The sequence below is a fragment of the Podarcis muralis genome, chromosome 8, assembly GCF_964188315.1.
Source record: "Podarcis muralis chromosome 8, rPodMur119.hap1.1, whole genome shotgun sequence".
In the NCBI taxonomy this organism is placed as follows: domain Eukaryota; kingdom Metazoa; phylum Chordata; class Lepidosauria; order Squamata; family Lacertidae; genus Podarcis; species Podarcis muralis.
In genome coordinates, this window is record NC_135662.1 from 4,906,955 (window position 1) to 4,925,629 (window position 18,675).

An 18,675-nucleotide genomic window follows, 5' to 3' on the forward strand; every position below is an offset into this window, starting at 1 on the left:
GAGGTGCCTGGCGTGCTCTGGTCCATGGGGTCACGAAGAGTCGGACACGACTAAACGACTAAACAACAACAACAATATATATACATACCAGACTGAGTTTTAGCACACATGAAAAGCTTAAAACAAATCCTTACTGTATTTCCTTTGGACTACAATGTAACTTAAATAGAAAACAATAAAAGAAAGGAAGAAATTCTAGGGACAGAACTACCCAAAATATATAGAAATTTATTCATGTATGCAACTGCAGCGGCAAGAGTGTTACTTGCCCATAAATGAAAAGAAGAAGTAGTCCCGACGGAAGAAGAATGGATACAAAAACTTACAGAATACGCAGAAGTAGTGAAACTTACCGGAAAAATATGAAATGATTGAATATTTACAAACAAACTGTAAACAGGTAAGAACATTGGCAGGATTATTGCAACAACCTGCAGTTTCACAAGAGGATACATTTAAAGTAGATGGATAAATGATTAAGTTAATTTGGAGCATGCAGAAAATATATTTAAAAAATCAATAAACTGCAGAAAGAGGGGGAAGGAGGTCGAGTTTTGACATGTTAAAATGCTTGTAATTTTTTTGAAATGTGTAAAATTGAAAATCCTAAATAAAAATTATTTAAAAAATAAAGAAAGACTTATGTGAGGTTACCAAGATTTCGGTAGGTAGCCGTGTTGGATTGATGCAGTCAAAAGAAATTAAAAAATTTAAAAAATTCCAGTAGCACCTTAGAGACCACCAAAGTTTGTTCTGGATATAAGCTTTCGTGTGCATGCACATTTCTTCAGATACTAAGTTTACCAAGTGAGGTTACCAAGTTTTGAAAACCTGGGGTGCCTGACTCACTTTGGACAGCAGCAGGGCCGGATTTAGGTTTGATGAGCCCTAAGCTCCTGTAGGTAATGGGGCCCTTTATATGTCCAGCTGTCCTTTGTCAACAACAAATTGCCGCTGGTTTTTGTGTTGAATATATGCTATATGGTTATTTATGGACCTCATAGGTATCTCAAGCCATTTGCAAGTAACAAAATATGTATTTTATCAAAGTAATTGTTGAACAGAAATACAATTAAGAAGTAGTATAATATAATAATAATAATAATAATAATAATAATAGTGAAATGATTATTAAGCTCTAACTTAAAATGATTTTTTTATTCATAGCAAACTTAATCATAGCTGTCAACTTTTCCCTTTTCTTGTGAGGAATCCTATTTGGAATAAGGGAATTTCCCTTAAAAAAAGGGAAATGTTGACAGCTATGAACTTAATAATGCAAACACTTTGGCATTTGGCAATAACAAAAGTTCCTTTAGAAACACAGTTGATAAAGGCACACAATCTAGTCTCTAAAAACTTGTTATAACATGAAATAACAGTAGCAAACCAGTGATATTTTAGGGAGCCGGCTAGCAGACTTACTTAAATCATAGGAGCCTCCACAACACAAAACACTGTTGCTATATGTAGGTTTTATTTTATTTGTTTTTTATCTTCTATTTTGGAAATGTACATCCAGTTTTTCCCCCTTTGCATTTTTTGGGGGCCCCCAAGAAAGTGAGGCCCTAAGCTATAGCTTGTTTAGCTTATGTTGTTGTTGTTGTTTAGTCGTTTAGTCATGTCCGACTCTTCGTGACCCCATGGACCAGAGCACGTCAGGCACTCCTGTTTTCCACCGCCTCCCACAGTTTGGTCAAACTCATGCTGGTATCTTCGAGAACAGTGTTCAACCATCTCATCCTCTGACGTCCTCTTCTCCTGGTGCCCTCCATCTTTCCCAACATCAGGGTCTTTTCCAGGGAGTCTTCTCTTCTCATGAGGTGGCCAAAGTATTGGAGCCTCAGCTTCACGATCTGTCCTTCCAGTGAGCACTCAGGGCTGATTTCCTTCAGAATGGAGAGGTTTGATCTTCTTGCAGTCCATGGGACTCTCAAGAGTCTCCTCCAGCACCAGAATTCAAAAGCATCAGTTCTTTGGCGATCAGCCTTCTTTATGGTCCAGCTCTCACTTCCATACATCACTACTGGGAAAACCATGCCTTTAACTATACGGACCTTTGCTGGCAGGGTGATGTCTCTGCTTTTTAAGATGCTGTCTAGGTTTGTCATTGCTTTTCTCCCAAGAAGCAGGCGTCTTTTAATTTCGTGGCTGCTGTCACCATCTGCAGTGATAATGGAGCCCAAGAAAGTAAAATCTCTCACTGCCTCCATAAATCCGCCGCTGGACAGCTGCCTCGTAACAAACTATCCCGCAGTTCGCAGTTGCCCAACTCTCCTTTTTTTATGAATGAACCTCCCAGCTTCTCCAGAGGCGGGGCCAGGCAGCTCCCCCTCGCTCCTATTCATTCGCTCCGCCTCCGCGCCGTGCTTGCTGGGATTTGTAGTCCGGCCCCTCCTCTCTTTCCCCGACGCAGGGAGCTGCGAGCCAATGAGACGTCGCGCAGCTGAGCAAGGGGGGAGGCCATTCTGTTTCCTCCCTCCTCGCCGCGCAAGCGCACTGCGGAGCCCCTCTGCTCTCGTCCTCCCAAGCCCAGGCTGCTGCCGCTGACAACCCCGTTACGCACACGCGCTGTGGGCAGGTGAGGAGCTGCGCGCGCAATGGTGCCCCAATTTCCATGGGGCGTTTTTGCATGAGTCATGGCTCGGGGGCCCCCCTACCCACCTAGCAAGGAGGGGGATGATGATGGCGAGGGCCATAGAAGAAGAAGAATAAGGAGCCTTGCAAGGCGGGGTGGCGGGCGGATCCTGGAACATTTGCACATGTGAATGCATAAAAGGGGGCCACTTTGGCAGGGCCCGGAGGACCGGGTCTGGTCTCTTCAGTGGGTCTGCAGCAGGCTGGGGAGAGATGTGGGGCTCAATTGAATGTGTGTATAGTTGGATTCTGTAAGGGGCCAAAGCTCCCCCACCAACCCTGTCCTACCAGAGAGGAGGGCTTGGCGTCTGTTTGCATGCAACAATTTGCTCCTCTTTTGCTTCCTCTTCTTTTGCTAATGTAGCAAAGTTAGTGTTGTTTTTTGTTACGGATACTTTGAGGAGCTCCTAGGGAGATTGCATCTTGCTACTGTATCCGGGTTTGTGTTGTGTATGTTCACAGATAGTTGCATTTTTGCTTTCTCTGCGGACTTGTCGATTCTTGCATTCTGTGTAAGAGGGCTGCTGCCTCTTCTTTAAAGTCCTGGACCGGTTTTGGCCTAGTGTTTCTGAGCACGTGCAGAGATACTTCCCCGTGCCCTAGAATCATGCGTTGAACAACTTACTTTCGTGGAGAAGAGTATTCTCTTGTCTCCCAGGAGACCCTCTGAGCATATCTTGAGTAGAGCTGAGCATTGTAACAACAACAACAACAACAACGATGATGATTTATTACTTATGGTATACCCCGCCCATCTGGCTGGGCTTCCCCAGCCACTCTGGGCGACTTCCAACCAAATATTAAAATACAGTAATGCATTGTCTTTGGCCTGTAATCTGCCTTGGCTTTCATTTCCCCTATAGCCGCTGCTTAGTTTGAGAGATGTTCTGGGACACAATATGTAATGATCGGAGGGAGAGGCTGGTGCTCCGCTTGGTCTACACTGTGATGACACTGTAGACACATCCAATCTCGACAGATGCAGTCCACGAAACTGTGTTGACCATGAAAACATAAGAAGGCCTGATGAATGAGGCCAGTGGCCACCTAACCATAGAATCAGTGTTGGCACCTGTCTGTCTCGAGAGACAATAGAGTGTGCCTCCGGGGGTGAAGTCAAACCACTGTGTTAGCAGCACTGAAGTGACTTTAGTGGGGCGCAAGCCTGGGCGGTGTGTCTGAAGGTCCTGGACCTCTCAGATGACAACACACACACACACACACACACACAGCCTCACTGATGTGGTCCAAAGGAAAGCAGAACCAGACATTTGGCATCAGCTTGGCTGCAGGAGTTGCCGGAAGGAGGCATACAAGGTGCCATCCAACTGATTTAGGATTAGTGTAGGGTTTCCCACTTAGACTTTTCTTCTCCTGAAGATGTCCCACAAGGCAGTGGAGGTTTAGGGTCAGAGTTTTCTTCGCCTCTCATAGAGTTAGAAGGGACTACCTGGGTCATTTACTCCAACCTGTGCAATACAGTGGTACCTCGGGTTAAGAACTTAATTCGTTCTGGAGGTCCGTTCTTAACCTGAAACTGTTCTTAACCTGAGGTACCACTTTAGCTAATGGGACCTCCCGCTGCTGCACAATTTCTGTTCTCATCCTGAAGCAAATTTCTTAACCCGAGGTATTATTTCTGGGTTAGCGGAGTCTGTAACCTGAAGCGTCTCTAACCCGAGGTACTACTGTATAGGAATTTTTCACCTAACGTGGGGCTCAAACTCCATGACCCCGAGTTTCATGGCTGAGTGGGGATTTGAACCACGGTTTCTCCCAGGTCCTAGTCTGACACTCTAAACACTACTAAACACATCACAAAAACAAATTCATAATAACAGCAATAAAGCCGCAACACATAACAAATGTAGCGGCATGCAAATAACACACATCTTGGTAGTAACATTCCACCTCCTGGCAGTAGCAAAAACAACAAGGGAGTTTGAATGGATGCACCTTGGTCCTAGATGTCCTAGCCACTGAGGTTTGTCAGCTACAAATCGGTGAGGATTAAGTATAGCATCTAGATCAAGGGAAGTAATAGTGCCACTGTATTCTGCTCTGGTCAGACCTCACCTGGAGTACTGTCTCCAGTTCTGGGCACCACAGTTCAAGAAGGACACTGACAAACTGGAACGTGTCCAGAGGAGGGCAACCAAAATGGTCAAAGGCCTGGAAACGATGCCTTATGAGGAACGGCTAAGGGAGCTGGGCATGTTTAGCCTGGAGAAGAGGAGGTTAAGGGGTGATATGATAGCCATGTTCAAATATATAAAAGGATGTCATATAGAGGAGGGAGAAAGGTTGATTTCTGCTGCTCCAGAGAAGCGGACATGGAGCAATGGATCCAAACTACAAGAAAGAAGATTCCACCTAAACATTAGGAAGAACTTCCTGATAGTAAGAGCTGTTTGACAGTGGAATTTGCTGCCAAGGAGTGTGGTGGAGCCTCCTTCTTTGGAAGTCTTTAAGCAGAGGCTTGACAACCATATGTCAGGAGTGCTCTGATGGTGTTTCCTGCTTGGCAGGGGGTTGGACTCGATGGCCCTTGTGGTCTATTCCAACTCTATGATTCTATGTGAGTGTGATCAAATGTCTAGGCTTCAGCTTTCCCAGAGGAGCACTGACCCCTTTGGCCAGGCATAGGCAAGCTTGGCCCTCCAGATGTTTTGGGACTACAATTCCCATCATCCCTGACCACTGATCCTGTTAGCTCGGGATTATGGGAGTTGTAGTCCCAAAACATCTGGAGGGCCGAGCTTGCCTATGCATGCCTTTGGCACTGCCAAACATCCTATAATGTTACTCACTGCCCCTCTCCTGCAGCTGTTTTCACACTTTGGGGGCCCAGGAGCACATAAAGATTTTTTTTTTTTTTTTTTGAGACATGGCATGTAGCCACTCCAAATTACCATAATCTGAGCCTTGAAAAGTACATAGAGCTGAAAGAGGAAGTGGGAGAGAAAGTCACTCATCCAACTTCCTTCTTCATCTCTCTCTCTATTTCTTCAGGGAGAAAATGGCAGCGAGCACCTTGTGGCCAAGGGCCAAGGGGACAGTGAGTGGGCGGAGGGGACTCAGGTTTTGTGGGCCCCAGGGGAAGACCCCAAGGACACCACTGTGCTCACAAAGTGATCCCTTCCTTATCACAACAAGTCCACTTTCGAAAAGAAACAGGTTTTTGTTTTTGTTTGCAGTTAGGAAAGTGACTGAGAAATGCAGGGGAAAATGTGTGGAATGGACCATTTGGGTAGTTGCGTAAGTGACCCACAAGCAAACCAGGATGAATGCTCGTTGACATATAACCTCCTTGCTAGCAGATCTGAACAGAAGAAAAACCAGATATGATCTACCCTCAGTTTCAGCTTTGCACAAGCATATAAGGATGAATGCTAAGTAAATAGGTTGTCCGGAGGATCCTTTAAAGTCCTTGACTGCATTATGCATTGGTGCTAATAGCAGAAGTGGCTTGGCTTGTATTTCTTTCTTTGCACCCTCCATTTCCTCAAACTGGATCGGAAGGTAAAACTTCAAACTCAATGGATAATGATAGGATCACCACCATTTGGGGCCATTGAAGTGCTGCAACATAGCTGGTTCTCATGTGAGTTATGGATTTCTCTGGGCTGAAAAGCAGTATAGAAATTAACTGCATTTAGAACATTTCCATATAGTTTGCATTTAAGCTCATCCACAAGACGGTTGCATGCTGAGAGACCCTATAATTGTCTCAACTTCGGTTTCTCCATCTGCAATGTGGGGACTTTCCCTACAGGGGGGTTGTCAGGGCTGCTGAGGCAACATCTGTGAAGCGCTTTGAACAACAAGTATTTCAAATACAATAATGATCAACTTAATGTAAAAAGAACTTTCTGATTTGCTGGGCAGTGAGTGCACGAAAGAGAACTTATCTGAGTGTATCTCACCATACCAGGAGCAAGAGTTAAAGGCAGTATTTATTCTTCCTGCAGGAGCAGTGCTGGTATTCCTTCAAGGCTGTGTAAAAAATGATATTGAAAAACCACTGCAAAAATAACCCCCCAAGTGGCTTTCTCCTGACACCCGCCCTTCCCCCATTTTACATAGTGTGGTGAAAATTAAATACACAAACGTCCACTCATTATCTCTTAAAGCTGAATCAGTGGCCTTCAGTCAAAGACACTGAATTGAAAGGCGGCTTTTCTGTGTTGGATGAAAGATGCATGCGAGCGAGACTTACTTTTTGGAGGTCAAGCACTATAAAGAGGACAGATGGCGTCATAGACGACATTGCTAGCATGGGCTCAGTACAAGGGCAGAAGCTGCTCTTTGGATGGTGTGGAGCAACTGGGTGGTTGTTGCTTTCCAGGAATGGTGAAGCAGTGGGAGGTTGGCACGGTGCAAACACGGTGGCAGAGCCAACCTGGTACCCCTGCCAGTGAGTTTGCACTAAGCTGACCCCCTCTGCTGTCTGCTCCTCCCTTCTTCTGGTAAGTAGCAGCGACTCACCTGCCGGGAAGCTTGTATAATGTTCCTGTTCCACCTGTAAAGGCTTTTCTGCACAGGAGGAATTGTTCATGGTGTTTGCCTGGATGACCTCATAGTCTCTGAATTCTCATGCTCTGTCTACTCTTCACTCCGTTCTGAGAGCTGGGTAGTTACCCTTTGCTCTCTCTAAGCAAATAAAGGCATTTCCTTTTCATCTTCCAGAAACAGAATGGTATCTACCTTATTCTAAAAAATAAAATGAAAGTTCTAATGGCTCAAACAGACAAAGAATTGTGCGATGAAGCAACCACACAGGCCTGGATACAACTTGCATTTACAGTGATACCTTGGTTCTCAAGTGGTTTAGTTGTCGAACAAATTGGCTTCCGAATGCCACAAACCCAGAAATATGTGTTCTGGTTTGCAAACGTTTTTCGGAAGCTAAATGTCCGACGCAGCTTCCGCTTGGGTGCAGGAAGCTCCTGAAACCAATCGGAAGCTGCGCCTTGGTTTTCGAACGGTTTCGGGAGTCGAACGGATTAAGTTCAAGAACCAAGGTACCACTGTATTTGTATTTATACCTTGCACTGCTTTTTGCAGCAATCTTTTGTCTCTGAATCAGGTACCTGGCTGCTTGGTTACCTGCTTCTGAGTAATGCATGGGCTTGGGACTCAACAAGGCAGTGAGTGAACTAACTGACTCTTGCCTTTGTGAAACTGGAGTTCATCCAGAAAAAGAACCCCAATTTCTCCCTGACTGAGGATTTGGTGGTTTGGTGGGGCGGTGGCTGTCCTACCGGGCAGGGTTGTGTTTTTCTTCTGGGGTCCTTTTAGAGAATAAATCTCTCCTTTACACATTGGTATCTGTGGGATGTAGAGTCTGTACACAGTTGCAGGAAGCAAAAGAAGAACCCTCATTCCCTTTCCATGGTGCCCTGGTGTGTGACAAAGCTCTGGATTCTTAGCCATTTCATGTTTTTGCGCATTGCTTGGAGCAAAGCAGGTGGACTGTGGAAGCGATTTATGAAAGGAGAGCATAGGTGGAAGAGAAAAATGCAGTGTTTATGAACATTGGGAAGAGGGATCGTGTAAACACTCTATTTAGTTGTAAATTAATAGGTTTTGTTGTTAGATGAAGCAGTTAGTATGCATCATTACTTGGGGATAATATGAGATAATAGTGGGAAAACTTGCTTTCAATCAGTTTTAATCATCCTTCTTCCTTACTGATGCAAACTGCCTGGGTATAAATCAGTGATGTGGGTTTTCTGGAAAATTTTGAATTGGAAATTTCCCCCTCTACGCTGCGCCTCGGGTAAACTGCATCAGAAATGTTTTGGTTTGCATTTGAAATTTTTTTGGATGCCTTAGAGAGCAATCTAAATGGGTGCAATTATTTTACTGGCATGCAGTAAATAAAGCTAAAACCCTTGTCCAGTTCCCCGATGCAGTATTGGCGATTGGATTCCAACCATATTTGAAATTTCGAAAGCAGCAAACTTTCTATGGACAAATTAAGCATTGGGAAATTTTCTGCCCTGCGTAAACCGGTTCACAACAAATGCACCCTAACTTGTTCTCACAGCAGCAATTCATTCATAAGGGAGAGCTACAGGGGTTCACCCAGACACGATTGGATTGGGGGCCAAGTCTGCTTCTTGTGTGATGTTGCCAGGTACAGAGAATCAAGGCTGTTTTGATCACTATAGCCTAGCTCCTTGCAAGCTGCATCCTGGGTTCTGCTATTTGGTTGCACTAGAGTGTGGGTGGGGAATTGGTTAGACTCCAGCTCCCATCAGCCCCTGCCAGCATGGAGGTTCCCTGCTAGGAATTATGGGAATTGAAGTCCAATGGCATCTGGAGAGCCACCGGTTCCTACCCCTTCTCTAGAATTGGCAAATATGTTCATTTGGGTGCTTTTTAGTAGTTTAGGTTCCTTTATAGTGCTTAAGAGTGCCCAATGGTGGGGGGTGTTGTATGTGTGTGTGCTATGCAAAAATTACAATTTTCACAGGAAAAACCATGAAACCAGCCAATGCGTCTCTTGATTCCTGCAGCCCCTGCCAGCTCAGCTCTCACCTGTCTCCCTCAAGAGCCAGTGAATCACAAGACCAGGCACCGGCAAAAATCACGATGCGGGAAAACCGTGAAGCCAGCCAAGTCCTCCACGTAGTTCAATCCTTATTTCCGAATCGTGATGTATCGGTGTATTGCGATGTTTAGCTGGTGATCTATTGCAATGTTGAAAGCCATTTATCGGCCAGCCCTGGCACTCACAATTTGCCTACCAGATCAAAATGAGCAGATAATAGCAAAGGTTGCTAGGTTCATAGCAGGGGCAATCAGAATAAGGGCCACTAACTGACTGCTGATTCAGGACTTTAAATTGTGCTCTTATACCAAATTTCCTTTTCTGTGTATAGTGTTTTACTGTTGCTATGGCCATTGGCCAATGCGAATAAAGTTTTATCTATCTATCTAACACAGTCTGCCTACCTCGCAGGCTTGTTGTAGGGATACTGGCAGTGGTAATGTCCTAGCTTAGGGGTTTGCTAGACCATTAGCCCAAGTTTCTTGGAGAAAGCTTAACAGGCATGCCTCATGTCACTGTCTCTTTAAAGGGCAGCTTGGTTTGCCACTGAGGTGTTGGGGTGCTTTTGTCTCCCCCCCCTCACTTTCAGAGGTACATTTGGTGGGAGAGCTAGACAGACCGGGCTTTCAGTGCTTTTTCACAAGAATGTGGAGTGCAGCTGATGTCAGGGTTTGTCAAACCGCCTGAGTGCATTGTGTGTGGCTTCCTGTTTTGCAGCCACAAGAAAGGCACTTGCGGTTGTGTGCAGAAAGGGGCAATAGGAATGCCTTTCACTGAGTCTCTGTTGTACGTATAGTGGTTTCACTTTTGATTCCTCTATGGTGGTTTTATCAGATTGCTGTGTAGTTCTCATGGGTGTGTGTGTGATTTTTCACAGCTATCCAGTGTGCATATCTGCTGCCTTTGTTTTCGTTTTCTCTCTCCCCCCCCCCCCCCGAGAAATACAGGGTTAAAAATATGACAAACCAATTTGCTCTGCATGCCATATACAACTTCAAGTTGTTATTGTTACTGTTTACAGTGGACCCTCCAGATACGAATTAAATTCGTTCCGGGGGTCCATACCTAACCTGAAAAGTCCGTAATTGGAGGCGCTGGTTCTGCGCACGCGCGTGGCATGATAGAGTGCTACTGCATACATGTGTGGTGCGCAGAGCGCTTCTGCACATGCATGCGCGGCGAAACCTGGACGTATACACTTCTGGGTTTGCCGTGTTCGCAACCCGAATGTTACGCATCCAGAGCGGTACATAACTTGAGGGTCCACTGTATTTATATGCAAACCTTCCAGCATTTCTCCAGTGAAACTAGGGACGTCCTGTTCAATAATAATAATAATAATAATAATAATAATAATAATAATAATAAAGTATTTATTATTATTATTATTATTATTATTATTATTATTATCATCATCATTATTATTATTATATTATTATTATTATTATTATTTTATTTATTTTATTTATTTTATTTTATTTTATTTTTATTATTTATACTCAGCCTACCTGACTGAGTTGCCCCAGCTACTCTGGGCGACTCCCAACATATAGAAAAACATAACAAGACATTAAGCATCCCAAAACCTCCTTACACAGATGTCTCCTAAGGGTTGCATAGTTACTTATCTCCTTTGGCTTGGGGATCACATAACTCCATACCCTCCAACATTTCTCCGATGAAAATAGGGACATCCTTAGGAAAAGCAGGACATTCCGGGATCAAATCAGAAACCGGGACGGCTTCTATAATTTCTGGGACTGTCCCTGAAAAAATGGGGGCCCTTGGAGGTTATGCAGTTCACACTTAAGAGTAATGCACACTTTCTGAAACAATATCCAAAGAAAACATAGACATCCTTCTGTAAATCTGGGACTGTTCCTGGAAAATAGGAACACTTGGAGGGTCTGTTATATGCCGACATTCAGCCACAAAGTCTGCTGGATGCGCTTCACAAGAATAAACAGGTACATTAGGATACTATTTCAAACAAAACAAATTCAGAACATTTCACCCATGTTAAAAGACCAAACACACCCATCTTTTCTGACCGAAAAGCAAATAACATGTCCTACAAGGATGTTGTAGTCATGGGGAACCTCACCAAAGGACAGAGGTCTTGCCCATGGCCCTGAAAATCTCTCCCCACAGTACCGAGGGCTAGAACACTTAGTTTTTTGAATGTGTGCTGAGGTTCTCGGCAGGTTGAGCTGAAAATCAGCCTATGTCTTTGAGAGACTTTCCCCTCTACTTTGTGAAAATACTACTTTGCGCTTGGTCTTTGACATGCTCCATAGCAACATGTCTATTTCTGGATTTCAGGAGAGCCGGTGACATTGTAGCTTGCATCAGTTGGAGATAAATATCTATATATTGAAGCATTGAAACTTACGGAACAGCTCAGTTTAGGTCTGGTGGGAAGTTATTTGGTGCGGAGGGTTGAGTTCTGGGTAAGGCTGTTGACAAACTGGGGAGGCAACACAGATCGGGGATATCTACTGGGCAGATGCCTTCGCTTTTCCGAAGAAACCCTGTAGTTTTGTGACGGATCTCAGTCTCCAGTAACCCAAAGGGGCACTTCTGGTGGTTCCTCACACCCCTGAGGTTCGATTGGACTTCGCTAGGGACTGAGCCTTTAGTGTGACAGGCCCTGCCCTGTGGAACTGCCTGTCACTAGAGGTTCAGCAGGCACTGTCCCTGCCTCTTTCTGACGCCTTCTGTCACTTGTACTGTTCAGACTTGCCTTTGCACCATGATATGTCTTTTTAACCTATCGGTACCTGCGGATGTCTTATTGGTTTTTAAAATTATGTTTTTATGGGTATTTATGAACTAATGCTCTTATGTACGTGGTAAGCTACAATCTCAGCATAGAATTTCCCACCATGTATATATATTAGCACCAAGCTCTGGTTGGTTGATCCTGGAGTTACGGTTAAAAAATCAAAGTAGATCCAACAGGTCTGAAGTCCGCCCATGGTATTCCTTTTGCTGCTTGCTAAAGGCTTTCTTGTTTTGGTTGGCGGTTCGAATCCCCATGACGGGGTGAGCTCCCGTTGCTCGGTCCCTGCTCCTGCCAACCTAGCAGTTCAAAAGCATGTCAAAGTGCAAGTAGATAAATAGGTACCACTCCGGCGGGAAGGTAAACAGCATTTCCATGCGTTGCTCTGGTTCTCCAGAAGCAGCTTAGTCATGCTGGCCACATGACCCAGAAGCTGTACTCCAGCTCCCTCGGCCAATAAAGCGAGATGAGCGCCGCAACCCCAGAGTCGGCCACGACTGGACGTAATGTTCAGGGGTCCCTTTACCTTTACCTTTACCCAGGCGTTTAGAAATGCTGGTGTGAATTTTAATTTGATTCGGTATTTTAACTTTTTGTATGTTTTAAAGCACAGTTGCAGATTTTCCTTGGCTTTATTGTTTTATATTTTTGTAAACCGCTTGTGAGGCTTTTGTGTTTTCTTTGCAATCAAGCGGTGTATAACTTTTATCAAATAAATAAAAAATTCCATACTGCTTGGCTGTGCATACCTATACAGTCATACCTCGTGTTGCGTCCTCTTCAGGTTACGTCTTTTCAAGTTGCTTCCCTCAGCAACCCGGAAGTACCAGAACTGTTACTTCTGGGTTTTGCCGCTCGCACATGCGCAGAAGCACTAGATCACGCTGCGCACATGCACAGACGCAGCGGTTCCGGGTGCGAACGCTTTGAGTTGCGGACTTGCGTCTGGGACGGGTTACGTCCGCAACTCGAGGTTCCACTGTATATGTGTGAGCATGCATGGCAGCCCAAACTGTAGACTGGCCTTTTTACAAAGGGAAGAGCTTTGTGTGAAGAAACCAGCTCGATATATTTCTCTTCGGCTGCAAAATTCCCCAGATATGAATGCCCCCCTGCAGTGCTTACCCACAGTTGCAGAGCGTCTGAAACCTAATTCATACAAATGCTGGAAGAGGACTGGTGCCTTTTTTTTTGTTCGGAGCCATAAAAGTTTCATTAGGCCTTGTAAAACACACCCAATTTTGCTCTTCCTCGGGCCTGAAATAGAAACTTTGGTCTAAACTACTAGATAATATTCTCTCGGCTCACAATGCCGCTCAATACTTAAACAATAAGAATTGATCCTGCAAGGAATTAAAATGCTGCTTGCTTTTCTCCTGTGACACGATCTAACCAAAATAAAGTGCTTCACCCAGAGGCATAAAATACAGAAGCAAATACTGAAGTCACGGCTAGGCTCTGAGCCACATCAAGAGGGAGGCTAAAATTGTGACATATGGGAGATGCTCAGATACAGCTGTTTGGAGCCTTACTGCAAGCCCTTGATATAAGCTGAGAGGTGCTTAGGCCTTCAAGATATCTGTGCCTGTTCAGAGCCAGAGACCAAGACACCCCACACAACCAGGAAGACAGGAGCTGCCTTGCTAAATTCCATCCCTGTTCCTTCAGGTTCTTCTCAGTGTCTGAGTCCTCCAAACCATGACTTGTACCAGCCTTCTCCATTGTGCTGCCCTCCAGATGTTTCGGACTATAATTCCCATTAGCACTGCCCAGCACAGCCAGTAATAGGAATGGTGGGAATTCATAGAGTTGGAAGGGAACCCGAGGGTCATCTAGTCCAACCCCCCTGCCAATCAGCTTCTGCTTAAAAACCTTCAATGTAGGAGAGTCAGCAACCTCCCGAAGGAGACTGTTCCGCGGTCTAACAGTTCTCACTGCCAGAATTTCCCTCCTGATTTTTAGTCTGAATCTCCTTTTTTTGTAACTTGAATCCATTGGTTTGCATCCTACACTCTGGAGCAGGAGAAAACAGGCTTGCTCCATCTCCCACTTGACAGCCCTTCAGGTGTTTGAAGATGGCTATCGTATCTCCTTCTCCGTCTCCTTTTCCCCCAGGCTAAACATACCAAGCTCTTTCAACCGTTCCTCATATGTCTTGGTTTCAACCTGGATAGCTTGCTAGAAGGTTGCACGCAGTCCTGTGGGTCTTTAGCCTGGAGATGTTTCCCATTGGGTTGTGCGGTTGGTGCAATGGTCTAAACCACTTAGCCTCTTGGGCTTGCTGATTGGAAGGTCAGCGGTTTGAATCCGCACGATGGGTTAAGCTCCCATTGCTCTGTGTGGTGTAGTGGTTAAGAGCGGTGGACTCGTAATCTGGTGAACCGTGTTCGATTCCCCGCTCCTCCACATGCAGCTGCTGGGTGACCTTGGGCTAGTTACACTTCTTTGAAGTCTCTCAGCCTCACTCACCTCACAGAGTGTTTGTTGTGGGGGAAGAAGGGAAAGGAGTTTGTGAGCCGCTTTGAGACTCCTTAAAGGGAGTGAAAGGCGGGATATCAAATCCAAACTCCTCCTACTCCTCGTCCTATTCTTCTTCTGTCCCAGCTCCTGCCAACCTAGCAGTTTGAAAGCATACCAGTGGAAGTAGATAAATAGGTACCGCTGTGGCGGGAAGGTAATCATGCTCTCTGGTTTTCGGCACGGTGTTCCATTGCAGCAGAAGCGGTTTAGTCCTGCTGGCCACATGACCTGGAAAACTATCTGTGGACAAATGCCAGCTCCCTTGGCCTGAAAGCGAGATGAGTGCCACAACCCCATAGTCGCCTTTGATGGGACTTAACCGTCCAGGGATCCTTTACCTTTACCTTGCTGTCGGAAGTGGGTGTTCTACTTTGCAACTTACCTGGGAATTCATTTTGCAGGAAGGATGCTCAGCTGTGTGACTGCACTGTCTCATTTTCACTGGCTTCCTCAGCTGCTAGAGAAAAGCCTTTGTCCCTCATAACCGGTGTTTGATATATAAGCTAGGCGCCAAATGGTACCTTAAACCTAGGTTACAGTCCCCACAACGGACTGCCCGTTCGCCAGGGGGTTGGAATAGAGGACCCTTGGAGTCCCTTCCAACGCTACAGTTCTATGATTCTATTATCTCAACTACATTGCTTGACAGTAGCTTGCTCTTACAACAATTCACTATGCAAGAAGGAGGAACCTACACAATGGAAATGGAAAAGGAAAAGGAAAAGGTATTAACTAGGGACTAAGTCAAATGTTTTTAAACTGTGGTTGCCAGCCTGGTGCCAGAAATCTCCATATGGTTGCAATTGGACCCGTTCCAGTAGCAAAACGCACCTGGCGAATTTTTTATATATATATATATAAAATTAGTTTTTTAACATATCGTTTCCAACATTCATATTACATAACTTCATATCTTATACAATATTTTTGACTTCCGTCAACACCTCTGATGATTTTCCATTCTTCATCACTTACTCTGCATTTCTTAATTTCTCTATTACTCTTAGTTATCATTAACTAATAATTCTCCTCATAGTCTTACTTGTAATATTTCAAATAGCCCTCCTTACAAAACTTCTTGCAGTCCTACTAGCGTAATCTGTTCATTGCTATTACTTTTCAAATAATTCATATATTTACTCCAGTCTTCTAAGAATCTCTGGACCCGCAGGTTTCAAATCCTTCCTGTTAATTTATCTAATTCTGCACAGTCCATCAATTTCGTCCTGCATTCTTCTTTTGTTGGTAGTTGTGCGCCTGGCGAATTTTGAACATTAAAATTTGTGGACATTGAATAAAAGGAAAGGTTGGAAGATTCAGGGCACGTAGAAGGAAGTACACTTAGATAATCTGTGGAACTCCCTCCCACATGAAGAAATGATGGCTATCCACCTTGTTGTTGTTTAGTCGTTTAGTCATGTCCAACTCTTCATGACCCCATGGAGCAGAGCACGCCAGGCACTCCTGTCTTCCACTGCCTCCCGCAGTTTGGTCAAACTCATGTTAGTAGCTTCGAGAACACTGTCCAACCATCTCGTCCTCTGTCGTCCCCTTCTCCTTGTGCCCTCCATCTTTCCCAACATCAGGGTCTTTTCCAGGGAGTCTTCTCTTCTCATGAGGTCGCCAAAGTCTTGGAGCCTCAGCTTCAGGATCTGTCCTTCCAGTGAGCACTCAGGGCTGATTTCCTTCAGAATGGAGAGGTTTGATCTTCTTGCAGTCCATGGGACTCTCAAGAGTCTCCTCCAGCACCAGAATTCAAAAGCTATCCACCTAGACAGTTTTAAAAGAGGATTAGACAAATTCATGGAGGAGAGGGCTATCGAAGGCTACTAGTTGTGATGGCTTTGCTCTAACTCCATGGTTGGGAAGCAGCAGTGTTCCTGAATGCCAGTTGCTGGAAACTGCAAGAGGGGTTGTGGTCAAATCCTGCTTGCAGGTTTCCCACAGGCGATCCACGGTGAGAAGAGGGTGCTGGATTAAATGGGCTACTGACCTGTTCCAGCAGGCTCATTTTATGCTCTTATGTTCTCTGAATGGCTAGTGCCCAGCCTCTGGCAAGAGACTTGACACTATCCTCAGAAACACGGAGAGTCCAAAACGAAGCGTGCACGATGCTTTCTTTTGCAGACCTTGTCCTGTTTCCCATGAGCGTCCTCCTCTAATTAAATTGACATTTCTCCCAGCCGATGGGCCGACACAGAATGCCACATTACAACTCCTGAGTTTTTTGCTGTTGCGTTGAGACGGCATTTGGTATGCCAGAGCTGATAGTTCGAGCCATTTAAGTTAACTGTAGTGACTCAGACTCAGCCTACATCTCTGACCTTACATCGCACAGCTTCTCCCTCCCACCTTGGCATTCCCTGCTTAGCTTCTCCCACTCTTCTCCCTGTGCCGCTGCCTCCCCCTTTCTCCCAGTGCCAGAATACTTCGCCGATTCCCATTATCCAAGGCACAAGACTCCTCACTTGCCCTGTTAAATGCACAGTTCCTTCCTTCCTTCCATCCATCGTTCAGCCCTGACACTGAGATCCAGCACCGAGGGCCTTCTGGCTGTTCCCTCACTGCGAGAAGCCAAGTTACAGGGAACCAGGCAGAGGGCCTTCTCGGTGGTGGCACCCGCCCTGTGGAACGCCCTCCCACCAGATGTCAAGGAAATAAACAACTACCTGACATTTAGAAGACATCTGAAGGCAGCCCTGTTTTGGGAAGTTTTTAATGTTTGATATTTTATTCTGTTTTTAATATTCTGTTAGGAGCTGCCCAGATGGACGGGGTATGAATAATAAATTATTATTTAATAATAATAATATTTTTATTATTTATACCCTGCCCTTCCCGGTTCATAAACTGGGCTCAGGGTGGCTAACAACAAATTTAAAACAATTGTAAAAGCAGCATAAAATACAGTATAAAAACATGAATAACAATAAAATTCAAAGTTCAGAAATCAATTTAGGGGAAATCCATCTAATCTATTACCTAAAATTAGGTAATCCCCAGGGCTAGCTGGCTGAATTAGTTCTACTTGGGCCAGCGAGGAGGCCAGGGGAGAATTAGTTGTAGGGTCTCAGAGCGTGTAGTCTTCATAAAAGGGGAGGGGGAGGGAAGAGAAGGGGGAAAAAAAAGATCAGGCTGAATTCAAATGAAAGGCCAGATGGAATAGCTCTGTCATACAGGCTTGACGGAAGGAGGTTAAATCCTGAAGGGCCCTAGGCTCATGGGACAGAGCATTCCACCAGGTTGGAGCCATCACTGAAAAGGCCCTAGCCCTGGTGGAGGTTAGTCTGGCTTCCTTAGGGCCCGGGATCTCTAAACTATGGTTATTCATGGACCTTAAGGTCCTCTGCGGGGCATACCAGGAGAGGCGGTCACGTAAATATGAGGGCCCTAAGCCTTGTTCCCCCTTCTGCCCCCTCCCCCTCCATCTCCAGTGCTGCTTATGGAGCTGACCTGGACAGAGTGTAAAGTCTGGCAAAGGGAGAAGATGGTTTCATCTTGTCTAGAACTGAATTTTGGAAGACCTATGGGACCTCTGCAGTATCTTCTGTATGCTACACTGTGCCTTTCAAGGCAATTGATCCCTAGAGTCAATATTGGTTGATCTGCACGGTCAACTGCATGAGAGCTACATGGCGGCTAACATCGCAAACGGAGTCGGTGTTCTCTTCTAATGTGCAAAGTGGGACCCTGTGTCTGTTGGTACCATATTCAGTGGCTTGCTGTGGGTGAGCTGCTTTAGCGGACCTCCATGAGCCACTTTCCTCTGTGGTGCATACCCCATTGCAATGCTTTTTGGAAGTACGTTTAGGCAAGTGAGGACAAGCAGTTGGACAAGGAGCTGTCCAGGAGACATTGTGCTGATTGGGGAAGATTTAAGGCCAGGGGTCAGCAAACTTTTTCAGCAGGGGGCCAGTCCACTGTCCCTCAGATCTTGTGGGGAGCTGGACTATATTTTGAAAAAAATAAATAAATGAACCAATTCCTATGCCCCACAAATAACCCAGAGATGCATTCTAAATAAAAGCACACATTCTACTCATGTAAAGACACGCTGATTTTCAGACCATCCGCTGGCCGGATTTAGAAGGCGATTGGGCAGGATCTGGCCCCGAGGCCTTTGTTTGCCTACCCATGGTTTAAGCCCTTTCACTCTGGCTGCTCTCCTTTGCATGGC

The 18,675-nt window shown here is 45.3% G+C and overlaps 1 protein-coding gene across 5 annotated transcripts in view; it reads left to right on the top strand.

Annotated features, from left to right (window-relative positions):
* The first annotated feature begins 2,496 nt into the window (after window positions 1-2,496).
* TSNARE1 (t-SNARE domain containing 1) overlaps window positions 2,497-18,675 on the top strand; it is a 442,991-nt gene continuing 426,812 nt past the window's right edge. For 3 of the 5 annotated variants that reach the window (XM_028736057.2, XM_028736055.2, XM_028736056.2), the window contains exon 1: window positions 2,528-2,581. The gene's annotated coding sequence lies outside the window, so the exon portion shown is untranslated. Of the gene's footprint in view, window positions 2,582-18,675 lie in introns of all 5 variants that reach the window. The other 2 variants (XM_028736058.2, XM_077932694.1) reach the window with 2 other exon arrangements.